Source organism: Oncorhynchus keta, chromosome 28 (genome assembly GCF_023373465.1).
Source record: "Oncorhynchus keta strain PuntledgeMale-10-30-2019 chromosome 28, Oket_V2, whole genome shotgun sequence".
NCBI classification, from domain to species: domain Eukaryota; kingdom Metazoa; phylum Chordata; class Actinopteri; order Salmoniformes; family Salmonidae; genus Oncorhynchus; species Oncorhynchus keta.
In genome coordinates, this window is record NC_068448.1 from 48,595,926 (window position 1) to 48,619,855 (window position 23,930).

Consider the following 23,930-nt stretch of genomic DNA (forward strand, 5'->3'; position numbering starts at 1 on the left):
TTTGCAGACAGAGTTCAGTGTGTCAAATCGGAGGGCATGCTGTCCGGTCCTCTGGCAGTCTCTATGGGGGTGCCACAGGGTTCAATTCTCGGGCCGACTCTTTTCTCTGTATATATCATTGATGTTGGTCTTGCTGCGGGCGATTCCCTGATCCACCTCTACGCAGACGACACCATTCTATATACTTTCGGCCCGTCATTGGACACTGTGCTATCTAACCTCCAAACGAGCTTCAATGCCATACAATGCCATCCTTCCGTGGCCTCCAACTGCTCTTAAACGCTAGTAAAACCAAATGCATGCTTTTCAACCGATCACTGCCTGCACCCGCATGCCCGACTAGCATCACCACACTGGATGGTTCCGACCTTGAACATGTGGACACCTATAAGTACCTAGGTGTCTGGCTAGACTGCAAACTCTCCTTCCAGACCCATATCAAACATCTCCAATCGGAAATCAAATCAAGAGTCGGCTTTCTATTCCGCAACAAAGCCTCCTTCACTCATGCTGCCAAGTTTACCCTAGTAAAACTGACTATCCTACCGATCCTCGACTTCGGCGATGTCATCTACAAAATCGCTTCCAACACTCTACTCAGCAAACTGGATGCAGTTTATCACAGTGCCATCCGTTTTGTCACTAAAGCACCTTATACTACCCACCACTGCGACTTGTATGCTCTAGTCGGCTGGCCCTCGCTACATATTCGTCGCCAGATCCACTGGCTCCAAGCCATCTACAAGGCCATGCTAGGTAAAGCTTCGCCTTATCTCAGTTCACTGGTCACGATGGCAACACCCATGCGTAGCACGCGCTCCAGCAGGTGTATCTCACTGATCATCCCTAAAGCCAACACCTCATTCGGCCGCCTTTCGTTCCAGTACTCTGCTGCCTGTGACTGGAACGAATTGCAAAAATCGCTGAAGTTGGAGTCTTTTATCTCCCTCACCAACTTCAAACATCAGCTATCTGAGCAGCTAACCGATCGCTGCAGCTGTACATAATCCATTGGTAAATAGCCCACCCATTTTCACCTACCTCATCCCCACAGTTTTTATTTATTTACTTTTCTGCTCTTTTGCACACCAATATCTCTACCTGTACATGATCATCTGATCATGTATCACTCCAGTGTTAATCTGCAATATTGTAATTATTCGCCTACCTCCTCATGCCTTTTGCACACATTGTATATAGACTCCCTTTTTTTCTACTGTGTTATTGACTTGTTAATTGTTTACTCCATGTGTAACTCTGTGTTGTCTGTTCACACTGCTATGCTTTATCTTGGCCAGGTCGCAGTTGCAAATGAGAACTTGTTCTCAACTAGCCTACCTGGTTAAATAAAGGTGAAATAAAAATAAATAAAATAAAAAATTATAAATCATTGTTTTTGGAGATGATGTAGATGACATTTTCGTTTACATTTAGTTACATTGAAGAGGTTTAATATTAAATATGAATCCAAGTGTTTGAGATGGGGGAGGGAACCAGTAAGTTTATGATCGAACTTTATCAATGTAGAAGCAACAGTCATTTTCATACTTTGGTCATCATACATTGATTGATCTGGTTTTCCAAATATCATCAGAATTCCCGAAAAACATGATTGACTGTTCATGACCTTCTAAATAAAAAAAATCTACACTTCTTCCCCTGTCATTTACATCATTTTAAAGTGGATTACAACACTATGTGTAAAACAACACCATTTGTTTTACACATCCGTGTATATAGTTATGGATGACACACGTCGTATTACTGTAGTCGTTTCCTGCAGTCAAATAACTTGTGGCCTCATGGATTTCATTATTTCATTATTAAAAAACATGATTTGTAATAAATAATGGTTGTGTTAATGGTTGATGTACATCAAGTGTCATTTTTAACTAGACACACAGATGTGTTAAAAAATATTTAAAAAATAACACAACATTTTTTAAGCGACTTCGGATTAAAAAACATTATTTTTAATAACCAGCCCAAAATCTGGTGTTTCTCTGTCAAATGGTTGTGTTATTTTTTCAGTCTTATGTGATGTACATCAAGTGTAATTTTGGGATGCAAACTCAACATTGAATAGATTTCAACTCTATATCTGACTTGGTAAAGGTGTCTTCTTTTTCTTAAGCCCATAACCATGTGTGTGAGGTATATGCTTTTGAAATTTGTTTAAGACTACCAAGAAACACTCGGTCTGATTCTGATTTAGCCCACTGCAGTAAAAGATTAACATAATCACTGTGTTGAAAAATGTACCCAGATCATGTGTTCATGTGCCAAGACAGTGATCGTGTTAAAAGTAACACAATGTGTCATCCTTAACTAGACACACAGCTGTGTTAAAAAATAACACACAATAATCTAACACAACATCAGGTTGTGTTGTATGGTTGTCAGCTTTTAACACATTTATTGCAGGAATTGACACAAAATGTGTTGATAAATGTACACAAATCATGTTAAATGTAACACAACATGTGTTGTCCCTAACTAGACACATGGATGTGTTAAAAAAAAGAACAAAGCGTGTGCAACTAGTCCAAAGTGGAGCCTCAGCACCCGCAGTGAAAGGAGTAGAATAAATGGGCAATTACTTGCTGGAGGCCTTTTACAGCAATACCCTAGGTTCCATGAAGCTACATGATCCTGGAAGCCACTTACTGTAGGGCGTTTAATGCAGTGCTGTAGGGTAGAACTTAGAGAGTGTGAAAGTGGTAACCGGGGAGCATAAATGGCAGAGGTTGGCCTAAGAGTCATCTCGTTCACCAGACAATTCCTCCCCAAGTTTAAGAGTGGCCAAAAATATATATCGTTGTATGTTAACACGTTATAGCTTGCATGCTGCCAAGTGGATTGCAGAATTTCCATAAAGAGGGCAGTTGTTGAGAGAGACCGGGTGGTTGCTGTCCATGGTGCTGATTTAACAAAGCCGTCTGCTTGTGGTGCTGAACAGACAGCAACGCTCTGACTGATTGCTTGCCTCCCGCGGCACATCCTATTTCGAGCGTTTTTTACTCACAGAGTCGCTCAACCATGTTCAACTCAAAGCTCCGGTGTTTTGCCGCCTTGAAACCATGTGGATTGACAAGTACATGGCATTGTCAAACAAAGTAACAATATAAGATACACTTTGAGTGCTTGATCAATAATCAAAACCGGATTATTCAAAACCTGATAACTTGTGATGTTAAGCTTTCAGTCCATATTGTATTTTGAAAGGTGAATGCTGGTAATGAATTAGGTGGATTTAATTCAACTAAGCATCCAGAGAGATTTAAACCATTTCCAGGAGGGCGGGAGAGGTGTCCCGCTGGAGAAGCCTAATTTCGTTGTTGTAGTAAGAAACGTGATTATAAATGACATTCACCCACGTGTGTTGAGACAAATTAAATGAAAATGGCCTTTGTGCGAAAATAAATAAATGATGTAATATGAGTCCTGGTGAGGGATGGATAAGGGGCCATAGGTGGTCACGTTTCCTTGGCATTTCCAAACTTCTAACCACCGTTCCTCTCAAGCACGATATAGGCTATTAATCTCACAAGATATACAGTTTATTGATCTTTGGATATTGGGAGGGAATAACTGGCAATGCAATTACATTGTGTACAAATTATGCAATAAAGAAACACCCTTCCAAATGATAACCACCGTAGGCTTTAACATATAAGTAATACTGATTAAACGTTTAAAAATATATATATATTCTGATTGTGGACAACCGCTGTGATGGACTTATCTCCCCCTTTCTTTGGCTATGGTTCCTCCCGAAGCCGCTGTATCTATTTGTCGCTGCTATCATAAACACTCGCTCTAGGTCCACACGAAGAGCAACAAAGTGAACACATGGAAAAGCAAAAGATTGAGCGAGAAGTCCGTTCTTTTCCCATGTAGGACTCGTTTCTTCTGAGATGTGGGGTAAGTCAAATCTTATCTAGCCTACTGAATGCGTCTTTGGATTTCTATTCTAACAAGATAACGCGCTTTTCACCAATCAAAAAATCTGATATTGTTAGTTTATATGATGGGAAACTTCTAGCCATTGTCAGAGGAAAATCTGGTTGGGCAGTTTGACTTTCTGTCGAATAAGTCTAGTTCTGTTTTATTTGCGGTCACTGGGTGAGGCAAACGTCCGTTCAACAGTCTCTGGTTGGTATTTGCAATTATGTTGTATGCTACACTGGAAATAATACTGGCAGCACAGAAGCCAGTAAATTACTATAGCTTTACAGGAACTTTACTGAAACACAAACGTGCAGAATATTACTGTAACACCTGACTGACTACAGCAACATGGTGTATTTATAGAATTTGCAGTGCATTACTGGAAGCACAGTGGTTATCAAACTGTTGCATATTCACAGTGCAGGCAGCTAGTGCAAACAATGAGCAGTATTTCTGTATTTAATATAGGTATTTCAATATCTTTTGTAATCTGTATTTGACTGGCCTGAAGTTTAATTACAATAAATGGATTTAGTATGTTCTCATACAAATAAAATGTACTTGCATTTATCCCCCCTGCCTAGGGCAGCAGGTAGCCTAGGGGGGCAGGTAGCCTAGGGGGGCAGTGTAGTTACCAGCAATGACTATTTGTTAGTGGCAGAGACATGATTGTTGAATTTGTTATCTTTCAGTCCTGTCGCAATCCCCGTGTGAGCTCTTAAGCAACTCTGACAATGCAGTTCATATTACATTTTGAGACTTAGTCTTAGTCTTATACAGTGGCCTGAAACTCATTGTTTGCAGGCCACACCCAGCCTGAAAATGGGGTTGCAAAATTCCAGTAACTTTCCCAAAATGTCCTGCTTATTTAGTCTATTTTTCAGGAAGTTTCCAACTGGGATTTTTGGAAATCCTGTGAAATTGGGGAAAGTTGTCAGAATTTCGCAACTCTACCTGCAAGTCACAATATGTTGACTTGCGAAGTGAAGCGTAATGCCAATTGGAATCCAGCCAGTGGGATATCCAACATTTTTATTCACCTGCAGCCTACATTCAGAATGACTGCCAGGGTTAGGAACATCGTGAGAGACTACAGTGGGTTCAGAAAGTATTCCTACCCCTCAACTAACTTCACATTTTGTGTTACAGCCTGAATAAAAAATGGACACAATTTCCCATAATGACAGTCAATGTTTTTTATTTACATTTTTGCATATTTACTGATTGAAATATCAAATTTGTTGACTTGTCTTTTTTGGTAAGTCTCTAAACTTTGCACACCTGGATTGTGCATTATTGTTAATTCTTGATCATTACAAGACAGACATTTTCAAATCTTGCCATACATTTTCAAGCTGAATTTAAGTTAAAACTAACTAGGCCACTCACGAAAATTCCTGGTAAGCAACTTGGTAAGTGTAGTTTTGGCCTTGTGTTTTAGGTTATTGTCCTGCTGAAAGGTGAATTTGTCTCCGTGTCTGTTGGAAATAAAACTGAACCAGGTTTTCCTCTACGGTTTTGCCTGTGCTTATAGCTGTATTCCATTTATTTTCTATCCTAAAAAGTCCTAGTCCTTGCCGACGACAATCCATACCCATAACATGATACAGCCACCACTATGATTGAAAATGTGTAGTGGTACTCAGATGTGTTGGATTTGCCCCAAACAATTATTTTTATAACTTTAATTTCTTTACTACATTTTTTTGCAGTATTAGTGCCTTGTTGCAAACAGGATGCAAAATATCCTCAAAGGGATATTCAGTGTCTGCTTTTATTCTTCGAGAGGCATTGAAAAACCTCCCTGCTACCTTGTTTGAAATTCATTACTCAATTGAGGGACCTTGGAGATAATTGTACGTATGCTTAACACGGAATGAGTCCATGTAACTTATTATGCGATTTGTTATAGATTTCCACAATTGTTTGCTGAATCTTTGAGCCATTTTCACAAAACTCTAAACAAAATGCAAAACTCCACAAATCTCTAGCAAAAGCAACCACTGCTTTAGCGCTTTCCAAAATGTTTGTTGCATCAAACCAACACACGCGTCATATGAATAGATCTGTCTACCAACCTATAACACTGATGTGCTAAACACACAACACTGAGTATCCCAGGAGGTTTATGCCTGTTCAGTGTTACACTGTAGTCGGTTGTAAAAAATTGTTACAGCAATGTATACCTACTCAAATATACAGAAACACACACAAATGCAATACAGTAACAAAACATTCATTTCCAAAATCCAGTCTTTTTGAACATTGTGTTTTGTATGGAACACTTTCCTTACCCAACAGGAGAAAACAAGGAAAAGCATTCAGTAAGATAAAGGGTTTTCTGTACAAGACAAAATGAAAGTGGCTCATTCTTTCAAAACTAAACCCAAAGACAAACGCATGAAAAATGTAAGAAAACAAGACATTAGGCTGCATCCTGCCTCCTATTTCGGTCTGGCCACAGCACCTCATCAACATCACAATCGATGTTCTCCCCGGCTAAACAGTGGGGAAAGAATCTTCTGGAGTGATGGATCCAGCCGCTGAAAGCCCCCACATCAACTTCACCACATTTATCCTCCATTGCCTGGGGAAGAGGCATCCGTGCGAGGGGATGGCGGTCATACACCTTCCATCACCATGCCGAAATAAAACTTCAGTTGGGTTCAGAAATGGGAAATGTGGGAGGTATAGAACAAATTGTGGGTGATCGATGAACCAGTTGCAGACCAGAGCAACACGGTGGAAACTGTCCTAGATGACAACATACCTGGGCTGCTCTGGTTCCACCCCTCTGCTCGGCTGTAATGACGATGCCATGTAGTGTGTCCAGGAATGTGATGAGAATGGCGGTGTTGTAGGGACCAAGGTTGGCATGGTAATGGAGGAGGCCTTGCTGGCTAACGGCTGTGCACATGGTGATATTCCCTCCACACTGTCCAGGGACATTCACCATGGCACGGTGGCCAATAATGTTCCATCCCATTCTTTTGGCTAGGTTGAAGCCAGCCTCATCCATGTAAATATAAATGTGCTGAATTGCAGCGGCATCCAGCTCCAAGACTCTCTGAAACACGAAACATGTGACATCGACCTAGAGCAGTCAATATGGTGAGGCACAATAGACTGGATTACAGTACTGTGTCTACACAGTGCTGATATGATAGTATATTCACAGTATAGTACTTATTTGCACATTCATTTTTTTATTTCACCTTTATTTAACCAGGTAGGCAAGTTGAGAACAAGTTCTCATTTACAACTGCGACCTGGCCAAGATAAAGCAAAGCAGTCCGACACATATAACACAGAGTTACACATGGAATAAACAAACATACAGTCAATTCATAGTGCTGTTCTCTAACCCTCTCTGGGTTTCGCTCAAATGACACCCTGTAGACCTGTTTCATCCAGATTGGATTGCGCTGTAATACACGGCCCAATGTAGACAAGCCCACCTGTTGAATGTCATTGAATATTGTGTTGTCTGAAATTATGTGGTTCAGGATTTCTCCTAGTCTAATGGTATGGTTTGCCACCACCATGTTCACAATTGCGGTCTCCTGTTCTGGTGTGAACAGCCGGTGTCTTCCAACATGGCCTGGCCATATCTCAGTTCTGCAGAAGATCCACAAATATATGATTGGTTACAGTAAGCTACAATAATCTATTTTCTATCGATATGAAATGACATTACTGTAACATTGGCCAACAATCACTGAGTAACATAGGCCTACTGACATGTCAGACTGCAGTATACTACAGTATACATACATAAAGAGCGTAGTGTAGTTGGTAGGTAACTTACCGGTTGTCATTTCTGAATGTACGGATGATAGATGCAAACTGTAACGGCGTTCGTCTGTCGAAAGAGAGTCGGACCAAAATGCGGCGTGGTGGTTACTCATGTTCTTTAATGAAAAAAACAACGATACATGAAATAACTAAATATATACAAAACATCAAACGAAACGCGAAAACCTATACAGCCTATCTTTTTTTATTTTTATAAAAAATAATTTATTATCTTCAATACCATTCATTCTTTACAACTCATAATTTACATACATACTCAAATAATGGTATTTTAATTAAACTAATTAAACTAAACATAAACCCCAAACAAAACCTCAGGGGAGCATCTTCCCTCCCCGTCACCCTACAAAATACCTTTCCCTATCTCCCCGTCCCTAATCTATCCTCTTACAAATCTAAATGACACCCAGCCCTAAACCCCCCTTCCACGCTGCCCCCACTTCCTCTCCTCCCTCTTCATCATCCCCCTCAAATCTCCTTCCACCCTCCTCACTATCCCTTCCACCTCCCAATCTCTCCCTGTCTTCACCATGTTCTGCCTTGCTTCCCACAGCCCCCGTTTAAAGAGACTCATGAGAAGCCAGAGCAGAAACCTGTCCCTATCCGTCCCTCTCGCTCTCCCTACACCCCTCTCTAACCTGGGCCACATCAATACAAAATCCCCCTTTACCAAACCTAACAACACCCGTGCCCTAGCCCATACTACTCCGGCAAAGGCACAGTCCCAAAAGACATGGCGCACAGTCTCCTCCCTGCCACAAGAGGATCTTGGACAGGTGGGGGATTGCACCAAACTATACCGGTACAAGATGGAACGTACCGGCAAACACTTATGAAGGCTCAACCAATTCAGGTCTTTGAGCCTGTTGTCCAGACCCCGCGCCTGCACTCCCTCCCAGACCACTTCCGAGATGCCCACTACAGGCGCCGGACTCCCTGCCTTTCTGACCTCCGCGTACAGGTGCCTGTGATCTAAACCTACTCGGGCAACTTCAACCTCAGGGTGCGCACGCAGCCACTTGGCCGCATGACCAAAGTGCCACGGCAGCTGTTCCGCCCGAGGACCCGTGTTAGACCACATCATTATGCTTCTCGCCTGATACGAGAAAAACACCCGCAGGAGGTAACCGGACGGGTGTATCACTGGCTGAGCAAGCTCCGTTAACAAGAAAGAAACAAAAATTGTGTCCAGCTTGAGGGGGAAATGTGGTACCCCCCTACCTCCCTTCCCGATGGGACAGATCATGCGTGCCATGGCGACCCACTCGCACCTGCCACTCCACATAAACTGAAACACAAGCCTCACTAGAGGCCTCCTCAGACAAGCCGGCAATGGGTAGATGTATGCCAAATACAAAAGAGAGGGCAACACATCCACCTTTAGGACCAGGACTTTGCCCATAAAAGACAAATACCTAGCTTTCCACATTGCTAGCTTCCTCTGTACCACTGCGATACGCATGTTCCAGTTTAGCGTCGCTGAGCCGGAGGTCTCAAAATGGACCCCGAGAATCCTCAGGGCCCCCTCACAGAGAGATAACCCCCCAGGCACATCCGTTTTACATCGCCATCTTCCGAAAAACTTGACGGAAGACTTTGCATGGTTCAGAACTGCTCCCGACGCTCTGGTGAAATCCCCAAAGATGGCAAGGGACCTTGTCAGGCACGAGTCCTTGCACAACAGCAAGGAAGTGTCGTCGGCGTACTGCGTCATCTTAACACGCAGCCCACCACTTCCAGGGATCAGCAAGCCTTCCACCCCTGTGTCTGCCCTAATGGCAGCCCCCAGAGGCTCCATGTACAGAACGAAGAGGAGAGCCGAGAGTGGGCACCCCTGCCTGACCCCAGACGAGAGGTCAAAAACGTCACCCAAGTGACTATTTACACTAACTCGGCACCCCGCTCCGACATATAATGTACGAATCCATCCTATAAACTTCTCCCCAAATCCTAATCGACCTAACACTCTGAATAAAAAGGATCTATTCACGCGATCGAAGGCTTTCGCCTGATCTAGCGCTGCTACCATTAAAGGCAGTCCTCTATCTTCAACCCAAGCGATGGATTCCCTGATTAACTGTAGGTTCCATCTAATAGAGCGGCCCTCTACCCCGCACGTCTGATCCTCATGAACAACTTAGGGAAGGGCTGTGTGCAACCGGTCTGCTAAAACCTTTGCAAGTAGCTTGTAATCTACACACAGCATGGTCAACGGCCGCCAGTTGCCAAGGTCTGTTGCTTCCCCCTTCTTATATAAAAGTGACAGCACACCAACAGCCATTGATCCCCCCGGGACCCCCGTCTCAAGGATGGCCTTCAAGACTTCGAGGACCACTGGACCAAGTATACCCCAAAACTTGAGATAAATCTCAGCCGGCAGCCCATCCATCCCAGGCACCTTCCCTTTTCCCATCCTCCTAAGAGCGCTCTCAACCTCTTCCAGTGAGATCTGGGCCTCCATCACTTCTCTAATGTCCTCCGGCAACCGCCTGGACAAGTGTTCTAAAAACACATTTCCCTGCTCTACATCTATTTCCCTTTCCTTAAATAAACCTTGGAAATGATCAGTTGTCATCCTGACCATATCCTCTGGTTTTCTAACTATACTACCATCTTCTTCCCTAACACCATGCATTACCTTCCTACTCTGTCTGGCCCTAACCAACTTAAAGAACATAGCAGAACAAGTCTCATTATGTTCTAGAAAGCCACTATGCGCACGCTCCAGGAAAGCTCGAGCCTTCCGCTCCTGCAACTCCCTGAGCTGCGCCTTTAGGGTTGCGGATCTCTCCCAGTCAAACGACCCGCCGAGGTTGCCTGCCTCGTATTAGAGTTCAATTAACCTTTGGATACGATCCACCTCCCTCCTCTCCTCCCTTTTTTTCCTCTTACAATACCCTATTATAAAAGCCCTAATCCTCACCTTAACTAATTCCCACCACTCTAACACCCCCTCGCACATGGACTGGAGGCCCTCAAGCCTCCAAAAGAAACCATAAAACCCGTCAACAAAGGCCTGCTCCTCCAGCACATCCCGATCTAGCTTCCAGTACCCCCTACCAAAGAGGCAGACTGGCGACCCCACCTGCAGGAGCACCCCGTCGTGATCCGAAAAGAAAACAGGCAACAGCCGCCCAGACAACTTACCCAAAGACCTGGGTACAAAAATATAGTCGAGCCTCCGCTCAACGCCCCTGGAGTTGCGCCATGTAGGACCGTCCATTTTCGGAGTAGTGTGCAGACCACCATCTACCAGACCATGGCAAGCCATTAGCCTGGCAATGGCGCCTGCACTGCTATCCCCCCTCTTCCTAAATCTGTATTAAAATCCCCCCCTATCACTAATTTCCTATTTGTGACACACAGGGGCATCAGACAGTCCACCATCTCCCTCCTGTCTGCCACCACCTGTGGCCCATACACCACCACTAATCTAAATTTACAATCCCTTATCGTGACATCCACCCCTATAACCCTCCCCTGCATTACCACAAAAGAATCCCCCACTTTTACCTCCCTGTGCCCACACAAAATCCCTACCCCTGATGAGTGCACCCCCCCCAACACCCCAAACCGACTCCCCCTTGTCCCACTCCCTCTTAAACCTACTAACATCCCCTCCATCCCTCAGGTGAACCTCCTGTAAAAAACAAAAATCAAACCCCACACCCTCCAAATAACTAAAAACCACCCTCCTCTTAACAAAATCCCTTAAACCCCTTACATTTAAACTAACAAAAGTAAAATTAGACTCCATGAAAAAATAAAAACATGTAATACACTCAAATTCTAAACCCAGACAGAAAAAAAAAACAGGAGACTCACCCGATGCTCCCCTGCACCATATCTACCGGTAAGAACACCATCCGTACTCCCGACATCCCCCCCTCTTCCTCCATCACACCATCCCAGGATGCAGGAATAGTGTTTGGCTCCGGGGTGCCCTGCACCCTGGGTCTACCCCCGCAATCCTCCCCCTCCCCAGTGTTGCAGCTGGTTTGGAAAAAAATCGGGGAGGCTGAGTCCCCAAACAAAAAACTCCCCACCTCCTCCTGTACCCAGTCCTGAGTCTTGTTCGGTGTGTCCCCACCCAACAGAAGTTGAGGGCCTGGGGAAACCAGCAGCAACCCAGAGGTTGCCCCCCGCCAGCTCCTCCACCATACCCCTCATCTCTTCCACCAGGGCACTTTCCCCCCAGTCCACTTGCTCTTCCACCGTCTCCTTCTCCTCCACTCCTCCCTCGCTTTCTTCTCTCTCATGCTCCTCCACTCGGTTGCCTTCTTCCGCCGCTTTTCCTGGTTCTCCTACTCCCGTGCCTTCCGTTTCCTTCTCTCTCCCATCCGCCGCTTCTTGCTCCTCCTCCTTCCTTGTGGCCTTCCCCTCTGGACCTGAACTCTGGTCATGAGGCGTGCTTCCTTCCCCTCCTCTTCTTCCCCCATCCCCCGCCCCTGCTCCCCCCCACAGCCGCAGACGCATATGACCTCTGACGGGCCGGGCACTCCCGCCACAGGTGTGCTGACGAGCCTCACCCATGGCACGTCTTAGGCTTGTCACAATCTCTCGCCTCCTGATCCTCAGATGCACAAAATCTGCATATTATTGTACTGCACGAGGCGAATATGTGACCGTAGGCCATACAGCGCCTGCAAAATGGGGGCTGACGTGCATAAAACAACGTCCCCCTGTCAGCCCCTAGGGAGAACATAGCAGGAGGATGGAGGTAGCCACCATGTCCCTTTGGGTCCTCTCTGAGGAGGGCCTGGAAGCCTCTTCTCCCATTCCAAAACCCAAGGGAGTCTTTGAGGTGCCTTGCTGAGGAGACGTTATCCATGTATCTCCCCAGAAAAGCCCTCACCTCTTCATCCTTAACGTAAGGGTTGTAAATGTTGACAGTTACAACCCTGAAGTTATTCTTCGCCAGGCTTGTTATTTCGTAGTGGCACATCGGCCTCTCACCTCCCACTGCTCTTGCCCTTCTCAGGATATCATGGTGTTTTTCCTCTGTATATAGTGCCACGTCGTATGCTCCCTTCAACGAGTTGCCTTGGAAACAAAACACGTCCTTCACCGTCAGCTTTTGAATCCCCATCAATATTATCCTTCCAAAAGATTCCCGTCCTAAAGGCTCCAACTCCTTTTCCTTCCAAGCAAAACGAATCGTATTGGTCAGCCCAATCCCAGGGACCGACCGTGTTGATGTATTTAGCACCATCTCCGCAAGAAGAATGGCACTCGTTCTCTTCTCTTCCAAAACAAGAAAAAAGAAAAACCAAAGTGACCGAGCCTATCTTGTGAAACTACACAGAGATAGGAACAATCACCCACAAAACACACAGTGCAACCGCGGCTACCTAAATATGGTTCCCAATCAGAGACAACGACAATCACCTGACTCTGATTGAGAACCGCCTCAGGCAGCCAAGCCTATGCTAGACACCCCTACTCAGCCGCAATCCCAATGCCTACAAAACCCCAATACGAAACACAACAAAATAAACCCATGTCACACCCTGGCCTGACCAAATATATAACGAAAACACAAAATACTAAGACCAAGGCGTGACACAAACGTGTATCTCAGGTTGGGCTGAACTCTCTGCCCAGCCTCCCTCATACTCAATCCATGGTTGAGCACATGGTCAACCAATGTGGCCCTGATCTCATCTGAGACAACTGTCTTTCCTCGTCCTCCTCTTCCTCTCACTCCATCACCTCTAGCTCTTGCTTCACCATTGACCTCCTTTTCCCTCCAAAACAGGAGCGCTCATCTGTGGTCTTTTACAGTGCTAAAGCTCTGATTTCTATGTGAACATTTCAGCAACGAGTGTTTACACCCGTGAGGAGTGGGTGTTGCCAATTGGTGTATAAAGCTTGGCATTGTGATTGGTGTTGCTTTCCAATTTGTGAGTGTTGTGCCTAATGTAGAGAACTGTGTGTAGTGTTTTGCAAAAAGTGTGATATAGGATTGAAAACTGAGTGTAAAGCAGGAATTGTGCTTGCAATTTTGCAGAGTTGGTTTAGAGATTTGGTATATGAGTTTCAGGTTTCGGTGATTGCATTTCAAGTTCCAATTTTAGTGTGTAAACAATTGGGGGAAACTGTAAGCACATTTTTACTCCTAAACTTCTTTAGGTTTTCCATAACAAAGGGGTTGAGTACTTAATGACTCTATACATTTTAGCTTTTAATATTTTATTCATTTAAAAAAACTTTTCAATTTGACATTATGGGGTAATGTGTGTAGATCCGTGACACAAACACTCAATTGAAACCATTTTAAATTCAGGCTGTAACACAACTAAATAACTGAAATGTATGTTATTTATCTTTGTGTAGCATGAGATTAATCAATCAATGTGCATGCAAAAACACAGATAAAAACGATTCTAAAAACTCAACCTCTAGTAGAGCATGCTGGGAAATATGATAATGATAATGAATATGGTAAAAATGTGCCTAACTAGCCTAACTTCTTGAAAACTTGTCTGAGACACATGATATTTGTATAAATCAGGGCTAAAATGTTGCCATGTCCGCGCCGCATTAGCCTCAAATGGTCACCTCCAGTGGAGGCTGCAGAGGGGAGGGCGGCTCAAAATAATGGCTGGAACGGAGCGAATGGAATGGCATCAAACACATGGAAACCACGCCATTACCATGAGCCCGTCCTTTAAGGTGCCAGTAGTCTACTGTGGTCACTTCGTTCTTGTTTCGTATTCATCCTGCTGGCTGGTTGAGGCTCTCTTCAGGCTGTCAGTTTCTACTTCACTTTTCAGAGCACGAAGGCCAGGGTGTGGGGCCGCGGCATAGATGCAAGACGACTTCGGATCAGCAATGTGATTGGTCAATTATCCACATTAAAATATACTAACATAAAACATACTATAGTATACTATTGTATAAATACTATAGTCTACAAAAACACTACAGTATTATTTACTGTTGTGTTGTGGACATGACTGTATTATGTAGGGGTCGGCAACAGATGGCCCACAGGTCAAAACCGGCCCGCGAGTGATTTATTTTGCCCCCCAAAGTTTTTAGCAAAAAATATGTAAATACAAAACTCACTAAAAAGACTCAAATCACCAGGAATTTAGCTAAAAATTAGTTTAATTTAGGAATTCTGTTCAGCAAGTATTCCCATGAATTAAAAATGAGACATAGGTGATTGTGTCTCAATGTAATCAAGGTATGAAATTATTGTTATTCTTTCGGTATATACTGTAGTTTTTTTCTCAAACTGTTGTATTTACTGTAGTATTTTTGTGGACATGCAGTATTATTTACTAAAGTGTTTTTGTTTTATTATCTTTGGCATAACAGTGGGGCTTTCACCATTAGAAAGTTACAATAGGTAGGCGGGCCGTCTGAACGGATAGTTCAGCTCTTCTGCTCTTTTCTATGACCTGTAGCGAGGAACTTTGGGACTGGTAGGGCTTCCTGTCCTCTTCTAACCCTCTTCTTCATGGCTCGGTCTGGCGAAGGTCAGGTTTGGCAAGGTACAAGGTACAAGGTGGAGTTCTCCTTTATTTTAATTTTTTTTCTCAACTTGATTTTATTCAAACAAAATTTTATGGATTTAAAGTGCAATAAAACCTGCGTTTAGGTTGTTAAAATGTCAGCTTTTATTGCCGTGCCTATCAGCCGGAGTAAGAGTGGATAAAATCGCAATAAAATGCATCAGATATGACCTCTAAAATTGTTTTAAAAGTGGTTTTCTTCTGCAGAGTACCCTCAGGTGGTTCAATGACTTCCTTCCCTCCCTCTCCAGGCACTCCAAGCCCACCATGTGGGGTTATCTGGAGTGCCTGTCCATACAGTTTAAGGTGCACTTGCTTGGTTATTTTGGTGTTTCTGGAGAAGAGGACGCACTGGGTTGTCAGGGGGTTGAGCTTGACCCGGTTCTCGATCTCTGTTAAGCTCCTCTGTAGCTTTTTTACAGCATAGGCAAAGTTTTTGGAGGAGGCCCAATAACAGAGATAATCTGCAAACTGGGCCACTTGTCTCTCTCTTGGGTAATAAACAGTGGAGGACTTGAGCCTCCCAATTGGCACAGCAGTCTAAGGCATCGGAGTGCTTGAGGCATCACTACAGATTCGGGTTAGATCCCGGGCTGTGTCGCAGGCACCTAAGACCAGGAGACCCATGAGGCAGCGCACAATTGGCCCTGGGTCATCAGGGTTAGGGGAGGATTTGGCCGGCGGGATGTCCTTGTCCCATCGTGCTCTAGCAACCTCTGTGGTGGGCTGGGCACATGCACGCTGACCCCGGTCACCAGTTGTACAGTGTTTCCTCCAACACATTGGTGCGGCTGGCTTCCGGGTTAAGCGAGCAGTGTGTCAAGAAGCAGTGTGGCTTGGCAGGGTTGTGTTTCGGAGGATGCATTGCTCTCGACCTTCGCCACTCCCAAGTCCGCACGGGAGTTGCAGTTCCGCACGGGAGTTGCAGCGATGAGACAAGACTGTAACTACCAATTGGATATCATGAAAAGGGGCTAAAAGTACTCTCTCGCTGAACGACTGAGGGAGACTGATCCTCTTCTGAGTGCAGAGGACCCCATGGACCAGAAGTGGGTATCTATTTGCTCAGTGCTTTATCAGTTCCACTCAATTGGCTTCAGAGGTAGGAAACATCAGGACTGGTTCGATGAGAACTCTGACACCATCACAGCCTTACTGGACAATATGCACAAAGTGCACAGGGCTACTCTCAACAGCCCCACATCTGCTACCCTCCGCCAGCAATGACGTGCATCACGCAAGGAAGTGCAAACAATCTTGCATGCTCTGCAGAACGAATGGTGGATGAATAAGGCACAGGAAATCCACATTTATGCAGACAAAAATGAAATGCACAAATTCGGCACCTCAACTAAAGCCATCTATGGCCCTAGAAGTCGCTCCATCACCCCCCTGAAAACAGCTGATGGTTTGACTCTCTTGAAGGACCAAAACCAGATCCTGATGAAGTGTGCCACTTTGAAGCACTACTCAATCAGCATTCTCCTACAGACCACTGCATCCTGGAAGAACTGCCTGTCCGTCCACCCATTCAAGACCTCGACCAGTTAGGTTACTTCTGCACCAGAACGATTCACCAGTGCATAACTGAGGTTTGGGACTGGTTTCATTCCCCAACAGTGGAGGGATGCAAATATTGTCACCATCTATAAGAACAAGAGTGACAAAGTCTATCTGCAGTAACAGCCGTGGGATATCCCTGGCTGTTGCCGGCAAGGTCCTGGCAGAAGTCAGTTCCCTTTGGAGTAAGCATCGGTGTGAGGCAGGGGTGTGTGCTGGCACCTGTACTCTTTAACATCTTCCTCCTATGTGTCACCCAGCTTCTCCACAAGGAGCATGAGGACAGCTGTGGGGTTGCGGTGGACTTCAGGCTGGATGGAAACCTATTCAACATCAGGAGTCTCCAAACAACCACCAAGGTTTTGATGGAGCGGGTTCTTGAGCTGCAGTATGCTGATGACTGTGCTCTTGAGGCCCATACTCCGGAAGACCTTCAGTCCGTCCTTGTAGCGGCTGTGAGGGTCTATAGCAGGTTGGGACTGTCTATCAACACCATCAAGACAGAGGTGGTCTGTCAATGGAGATCCAGCCCTGCACACACCATGCCTGTCTTTACCATTGAACACAAATCATTGGCAATAGTCCCGTCCTTCTATTATCTGGGCACCATCCTCTCAGAGGACTGCAGAATCGACCTTAAAATTCAAAATAGGATCAAGCAAGCATCAGCTGCATTTGGGAAACTCAGACGCAGGGTCTTCCAAAACATCTCCACCTCCACACCAGAGTCGCTGTCTAAAAAGTCGTCTACATCACCACACTTCTTTACAGCTGTGAAGCCTGGGGCCACTTACAGTCACCACAACAAGCAGCTCGAGCGATTCCACATAAGATGCCTGCAGCGCATCCTGGGAATCACCTAGTGTGACTGTGTGCCCATACAGAAATACTTGCTAAGACCAACTGCAAGAGTATGGATGCCTTGTTCACCCAACACCAACTACACTGGCTTAGGCATGTGATTAGAAGGTTTCAGGAGCACTTCCTGCGGAAGATCCTGCATGGCCAGCTACATCTTGGCCGGTGGTCTGCAGGGAGGAAAATGAAGCGCTTCAATGACCAGCTGAAAACGTCGCTGAAGAAGAAGAACATCAAACCCACAGACCTGGAGGATGCTGCTGCTGACCGGTCCATCTGGCGGCAGCTCTGCCACAGAGGTGGGAGGTTGAGAGGAGCACAAAGAAACAGCAAAAACAACTCAGGAGACATACAACCATGACTGCCCCCGCCAACGCAGGCTGCATATGCCCCACCTGCAATAAAGTTTGTGGATTCAGATTGGACTCTACAGTCACTGTTAACTCAGAAGTGGAAGTCATCATCGGATACGATGGACTACCTTAACTTAACATATTGTTTATAAAAGTGATGCCTGTACAAATGTTCAAATAATCATTTCTATATGCCCATATCACACACTCACAAACTGAAAACATAATGTATGTACAATTAATTGTTTAGAAATACAGCATGTCTCAAATATCACTTTCATTTGGGATGCCGTTAATATCAGAAGTGAGTTTCCATAGCAGGTTAGGATAACTTTTACAGCAGGTGAAGAACCAAATTCTCCTAACCTGCTACATTATTTAAGGTTAGGAAATGGTTAGCTAAAATGCTCAAATTCTCAACTCGAATATGCAAGTTTTGACGTCACTTGGACATTAGCGGCATCCCTCCGAGACATGACCCATTTAGAATCGAGGCAAAGTTGCTTCCTTTTTCGGTCACGTCTTTTGCCTTGTTGTTGTGGATCAAACAAAAACACCCTAAATTATACCTCCCAGAATGCAGGTGATAGCTGCATGGTGCAGTTGGTGAGAAGCAACTGCACCGACTTGAAGGCGACCAAACATAGGTTATTCAAATTTGAGAATAAAATTTAGTTATAGTATTTCTTTATTTAAGTGTGATGCGTGAAGGCCTATACTCGTTGAAGCCAATTACAACAATGTTGACTGGCAACACTTATTGAGTATACACAGGATGTTTTTACAGTCGCTTTCTCTCGTTACTGTAGCCTATGCTATTTATTAAACTGCAGTATCAATCCACCATGAAGTAGGATGAGAATATTCCATGCCGCCAGCCGAACTGGAGTTGATGACAACAGCAAAGACTGTCAATAACCTACAGAATGTGAGATGGGCACCATCCGAGCCAACTGGGGCAAGAACCTCTCGAGCCAGCTAGGACGTGGAAGCCTGACGTGCTGGCTAGGCATCCCCGGGTCCATCAGCGGCTGCCCAGAGCCGATGTCAGCACCAACCGGAATGCCAGTACTCCCCGATGGTTCGTAGGTAGGCTGCTGCATTCTGTCACGTGGATGACGCTGGAGAGACGAAGCCGGTATGAGGAGTAATACATTTCGTATGCAACGGACATGGAACGAGACAGTAACACCGTCAGCAAACAAGTAACACAGACAAAAACACTATCAACGCAGCAGTGGGGAACAGAGCAGGGGAACTGACAAATATAGGGGAGGTAATTAACAGGTGATGAGTGAGTCCAGGTGAGTCCAATATCGCTGGTGACAAGGGAAGGCAGGAGTGCGTAATAGATGGCAGGAGTACGTGATGCAGGGCAGCCTGGCACCCTCATGCGCCAGGCATGGAAGGGGCTAAGAACGTTGCCGGCTATTATGGCAATGGAACATTTAGGACAAACGACTGGGTCGCGTTCATAGATACAGACCAAAAAGACTGAACGACTGGGTCGCGTTTCCAGCAACCCTAGACCAGCAGGCTTGGGTAGCAACCCTAGATTTGTGTCGGGACTATCTTGTGGAAGGATTAAATAGAATGAATAAATTCGTCAAAATAAAATTTTGAATGACAATATATCAATCGTTATTTGAATATGCAAGTAAGCAATTAGGTTCAGAGTGTACAGTGGCTTGCCAAACTTTTCACCCCTTGGCATTTTTCCTGTTTTGTTGCCTAACAACCTGGAATTAAAAATTGATTTTGGGGGGGGGTTGTATCATTTGATTTACACAACATGCCTACCACTTTGAAGATTATTGTGAAAGAACAAAAAATAAGACAAAAAAATAGGAAACTTGAGCGTGCATAACTATTTTTGCCCATTCTTCAAGTTAAAACTGCTCCAGCTCCTTCAAGTTGGATGGGTTCCGCTGGTGTACAGTAATCTTTAAGTCATACCACAGATTCTCAATTGGATTGAGATCTGGGCTTTGACTAGGCCATTCCAAAAAAAATAGATATTTCCCCTTAAACCACTTGAGTGTTGCTTTAGCAGTATGCTTAGGGTCATTGTCCTGCTGGAAGGTGAACCTCTGTCCCAGTCTCAAATCTCTGGAAGACTGAAACAGGTTTCCCTCAAGAATTTCCCTGTATTTAGCTCCATCCATCATTCCTTCAATTCTGACCAGTTTCCCAGTCCCTGCCGATGGAAAAACATCCCCACAGCATGATGCTGCCACCATCATGCTTCACTGTGGGGATTGTGTTCACAGGTTGATGAAAGGTGTTGGGTTTGCGCCAGTCATAGCGTTTTCCTTGATGGACAAAAAGCTACATTTTAGTCTCATCTGACCAGAGTACCTTCATCCATATGTTTTGGGGGTCACCCACATGCCTTTTGGCGAACACCAAATGTGCTTTTTTTTTTTTCTGGACACTTCTATAAATCCCAGCTCTGTGGAGTGTACGGCTTAAAGTGTTTCTTTGGACAGATTCTTCAATCTCCGCTGTGTAGCTTTGCAGCTCCTTCAGGGTTATCTTTGGGTTATCTTTGGTCCGTGAGTTTTGGTGGGCGGTCCTCTCTTGGCAGGTTTGTTGTGGTGCCATATTCTTTCCATTTTTGAATAATGGATTTAATGGTGCTTCGTGGGATGTTCAATGTTTCGGATATTTTTCATCATAGGTACACTTCAACTATGACAGACAAAATGAGGAAAAATAATCCAGAAAATCACATTGTAGGTTTTTTTATGAATTTATTTGCAAAAGATGCACATTTTTTCTTCACGTTTGGCTGAGAAATCGCCCGGAAATTGCAGTCACGAACACGGCGAAAAATATTCAAAATTAGCTCCATAATATCGACAGAAACATGGCAAACGTTGTTTATAATCAATCCTCAAGGTGTTTTTCCAATATCTATTCGATAATATATCCACCGGGACAATTGGTTTTTCAGTAGGACCGATTGGAATAATGGCAACCTCTGTATTTTATGCGAGAATCACTCTGGGAGCCATGAGGCGACCAGTTGCGCAATGTAGCCGCTTACGGGTATTCTTCAACATAAATGCGTAAAACTACGTCACAATTCTGTAGACACCTTGGGGAATACAGAGAAAAAGTGATCTGGTTGATAGCCCATTCACTGCTCAATAGGGTAGCATTGGAACGCAGCGCTTTCAAAACATGAGGCACTTCCGGATTGGATTTTTCTCAGGCTTTCGACGACAATATCAGTTCTGTTATACTCACAGACAACATTTTTTACAGTTTTGGAAACGTTAGAGTGTTTTCTATCCTAAGCCGTCGATTATATGCATATTCTAGCATCTTGTCCTGACAAAACATCCCGTTTACTACGGGAACGTTATTTTTCCAAAAATGAAAATACTGCCCCCTAGTCACAAAAGGTTTTAATGACATTTAATCAGCCCAAGACCAAAACAGAATAAGAAATGATTGTGCAGTTATCCAATACATAAATACCAAAACCTGCCTGTTTGCCTACCTGTTTATGACCATTGCTTGCCTGTGACCACGATTCTGTCACGCCTTGGTCTTAGTATTTTGTGTTTTCTTTATTTATTTGGTCAGGCCAGGGTGTGACATGGGTTTATTTTGGTGTGTTTTTGTATTGGGGTTTAGTAGGTATTGGGATTGTGGTTGAGTAGGGTTTTCTAGCATAGTCTATGGCTACCTGAGGCGGTTCTCAATCAGAGTCAGGTGATTCAGAATCACCCACCACACCCGGACCAAGCAGCGTGGTGACAGGCAGCGACAGCAGAAGCAGCGAAAGGAGGAATGGACATGGGAAGACGTTTTGGATGGCAAGGGTTGTTACACTTAGGAGGAGATACTGGCTGGAAGAGATCGCCTCCCATGGGAACAGGTGGAGGCACTTAGGAGAGCAGAGGCAGCTGGAGAGAGGAGCCGACGTTACGAGGGAACACGGTTGGCAAGGAAACCCGAAAGTCAGCCCCAAAAATGTATTGGGGTGGGGCTCGGGGAGAGTGTGGCAGAGTCAGGGTTCAGACCTGAGCCAACTCCCCCTGTTTATCGCGAGGAGCAGCGATCAAAGGACTTCTGGACTTGGGAGGAGATATTGGACGGAAAAGGACCCTGGGCACAGCCTGGTGAATATCGACGCCCCAAAGAAGAACTGGAGGCGGCAAAAGCGGAGAGGCGCTGGATAACGAATAGGCAGCATTGCGACACTGATGGAAGCCTGAGAGTCAGCCCCAAAAATGTATTGGGGGGTGGCTCACAGGGAGTATGGCTACGCCAGGTAGGAGACCTGCGCAAACTTCCTGTGCTTACCGGGGGGCTAAAGAGACTGGTCAGGTACCGTGTTATGCTATGGAGCGCACGGTGTCTCCAGTGCGGGTGCATAGCCCAGTGCGGTACATACCAGCTCTTCGTATTGGTCGGGCTAGAGTGGGCATCGAGCCGGGCAAGGTTGGGCAGGCTCGGTGCTCAAGAGCTCCAGTGCGCCTGCACGGTCCGGTCTATCCAGTGCCACCTCCACACACCAGTCCTCCGGTGGCAGCTGTCCTCAGTCCAGTACCACCAGTTCCAGCACCACGCACCAGGCCTTCAGTGCGCCTCGCATGTTTAGCGCAGCCAGAGCCTTTCTCCTCTCCAGTGCTGTCGGAGTCTCCCACCTGTTTAGCGCTGCAGGAGTCTCCTGCCTGTTTAGCGCAGCCAGAGTCTTCCTTCTCTCTAGCGCTGTCGGAGCCTCCCGCCTGTTTAGCGCAGCCAGAGCTTTCCTCCTCTCCTGCGCTGCCGGAGTCTCCCGCATGTTCAGCGCTGCCAGAGCCTTCCTCCTCTACAGCGCTGCTGAAGTCTCCTGCCTGTTCAGCGCAGCCAGAGCTGCCAGCCTGCATGGAGCAGCCTGAGCTGTCAGCCTGCATGGAGCAGCCAGAGCTGTCGGTCTGCAGGGAGCAGCCAGAGCTGCCAGTCTGCATAGAGCTGCTAGTCTGCATGGAGCAGCCTGAGCTGTCAGTCTGCATGGAGCAGCCGGAGCCAACTACCTGCCTGAGCTTCCTCTCAGTGCTGAGCTTCCCCTCAGTGCCGAGCTTCCCCTCAGTCCCGAGCTTCCCCTCAGTCCCGAGCTTCCCCTCAGTCCCGAGCTTCCACCTCAGTCCCGAGCTGCCCCTCAGTCCAGCGGGGTCCTTGGTGAGGGTTATTAGGCCTAGGTCGGCAGCGAGGGTCGCCAATCAAAGGACGTGGTACAGGGGGACTAAGACTTGGTTGGAGTTGGGTCCACGTCCCGAGCCGGAGCCGCCACCGTGGACAGACGCCCACCCGGACCCTCCCCTATGGGTTTAGGTGTGCGGCCGGGAGTCCGCACCTTGGGGGAAGGGGTTCTGTCACGCCCTGGTCTTAGTATTTTGTGTTTTCTTTATTTATTTGGTCAGGCCAGGGTGTGACATGGGTTTATTTTGGTGTGTTTTTGTATTGGGGTTTAGTAGGTATTGTGGTTGAGTAGGGTTGTCTAGCATAGTCTATGGCTGCCTGAGGCGGTTCTCAATCAGAGTCAGGTGATTCTCGTTGTCTCTGATCGGGAACCATATTTAGGTAGCCTGGGTTTCACTGTGTGTTTTGTGGGTGATTGTTCCTGTCTCTGTGTTTGTAGTCACAAGATAGGCTGTATAGGTTTTTGAGTTTCGTTTGTTGTTTTGTATATATTATTGTTATTTCATGTATCGTATATTTCCATTAAAGAACATGAGTAACCACCACGCCGCATTTTGGTCCGCTCCTCTGTCAACAGACCAACGCTGTTACAAATTCCTGCTTTCTGTGAAGGTGAAATAAACACCTGCTGCGTCCTGCGCGTGAATCTATACCTTTTTCTCCCTGAGTATTC

General features: G+C 45.6%; 1 protein-coding gene across 1 annotated transcript in view; it reads left to right on the forward strand.

The window, feature by feature from the left end:
• The first annotated feature begins 3,816 nt into the window (after positions 1–3,816).
• Positions 3,817–23,930, forward strand: part of LOC118360481 (5-hydroxytryptamine receptor 5A-like) — a 48,532-nt gene continuing 28,418 nt past the window's right edge. Inside the window, exon 1 of the mRNA XM_035739730.2 lies at positions 3,817–3,924. The gene's annotated coding sequence lies outside the window, so the exon portion shown is untranslated. The remainder of the gene's footprint in view (positions 3,925–23,930) is intronic.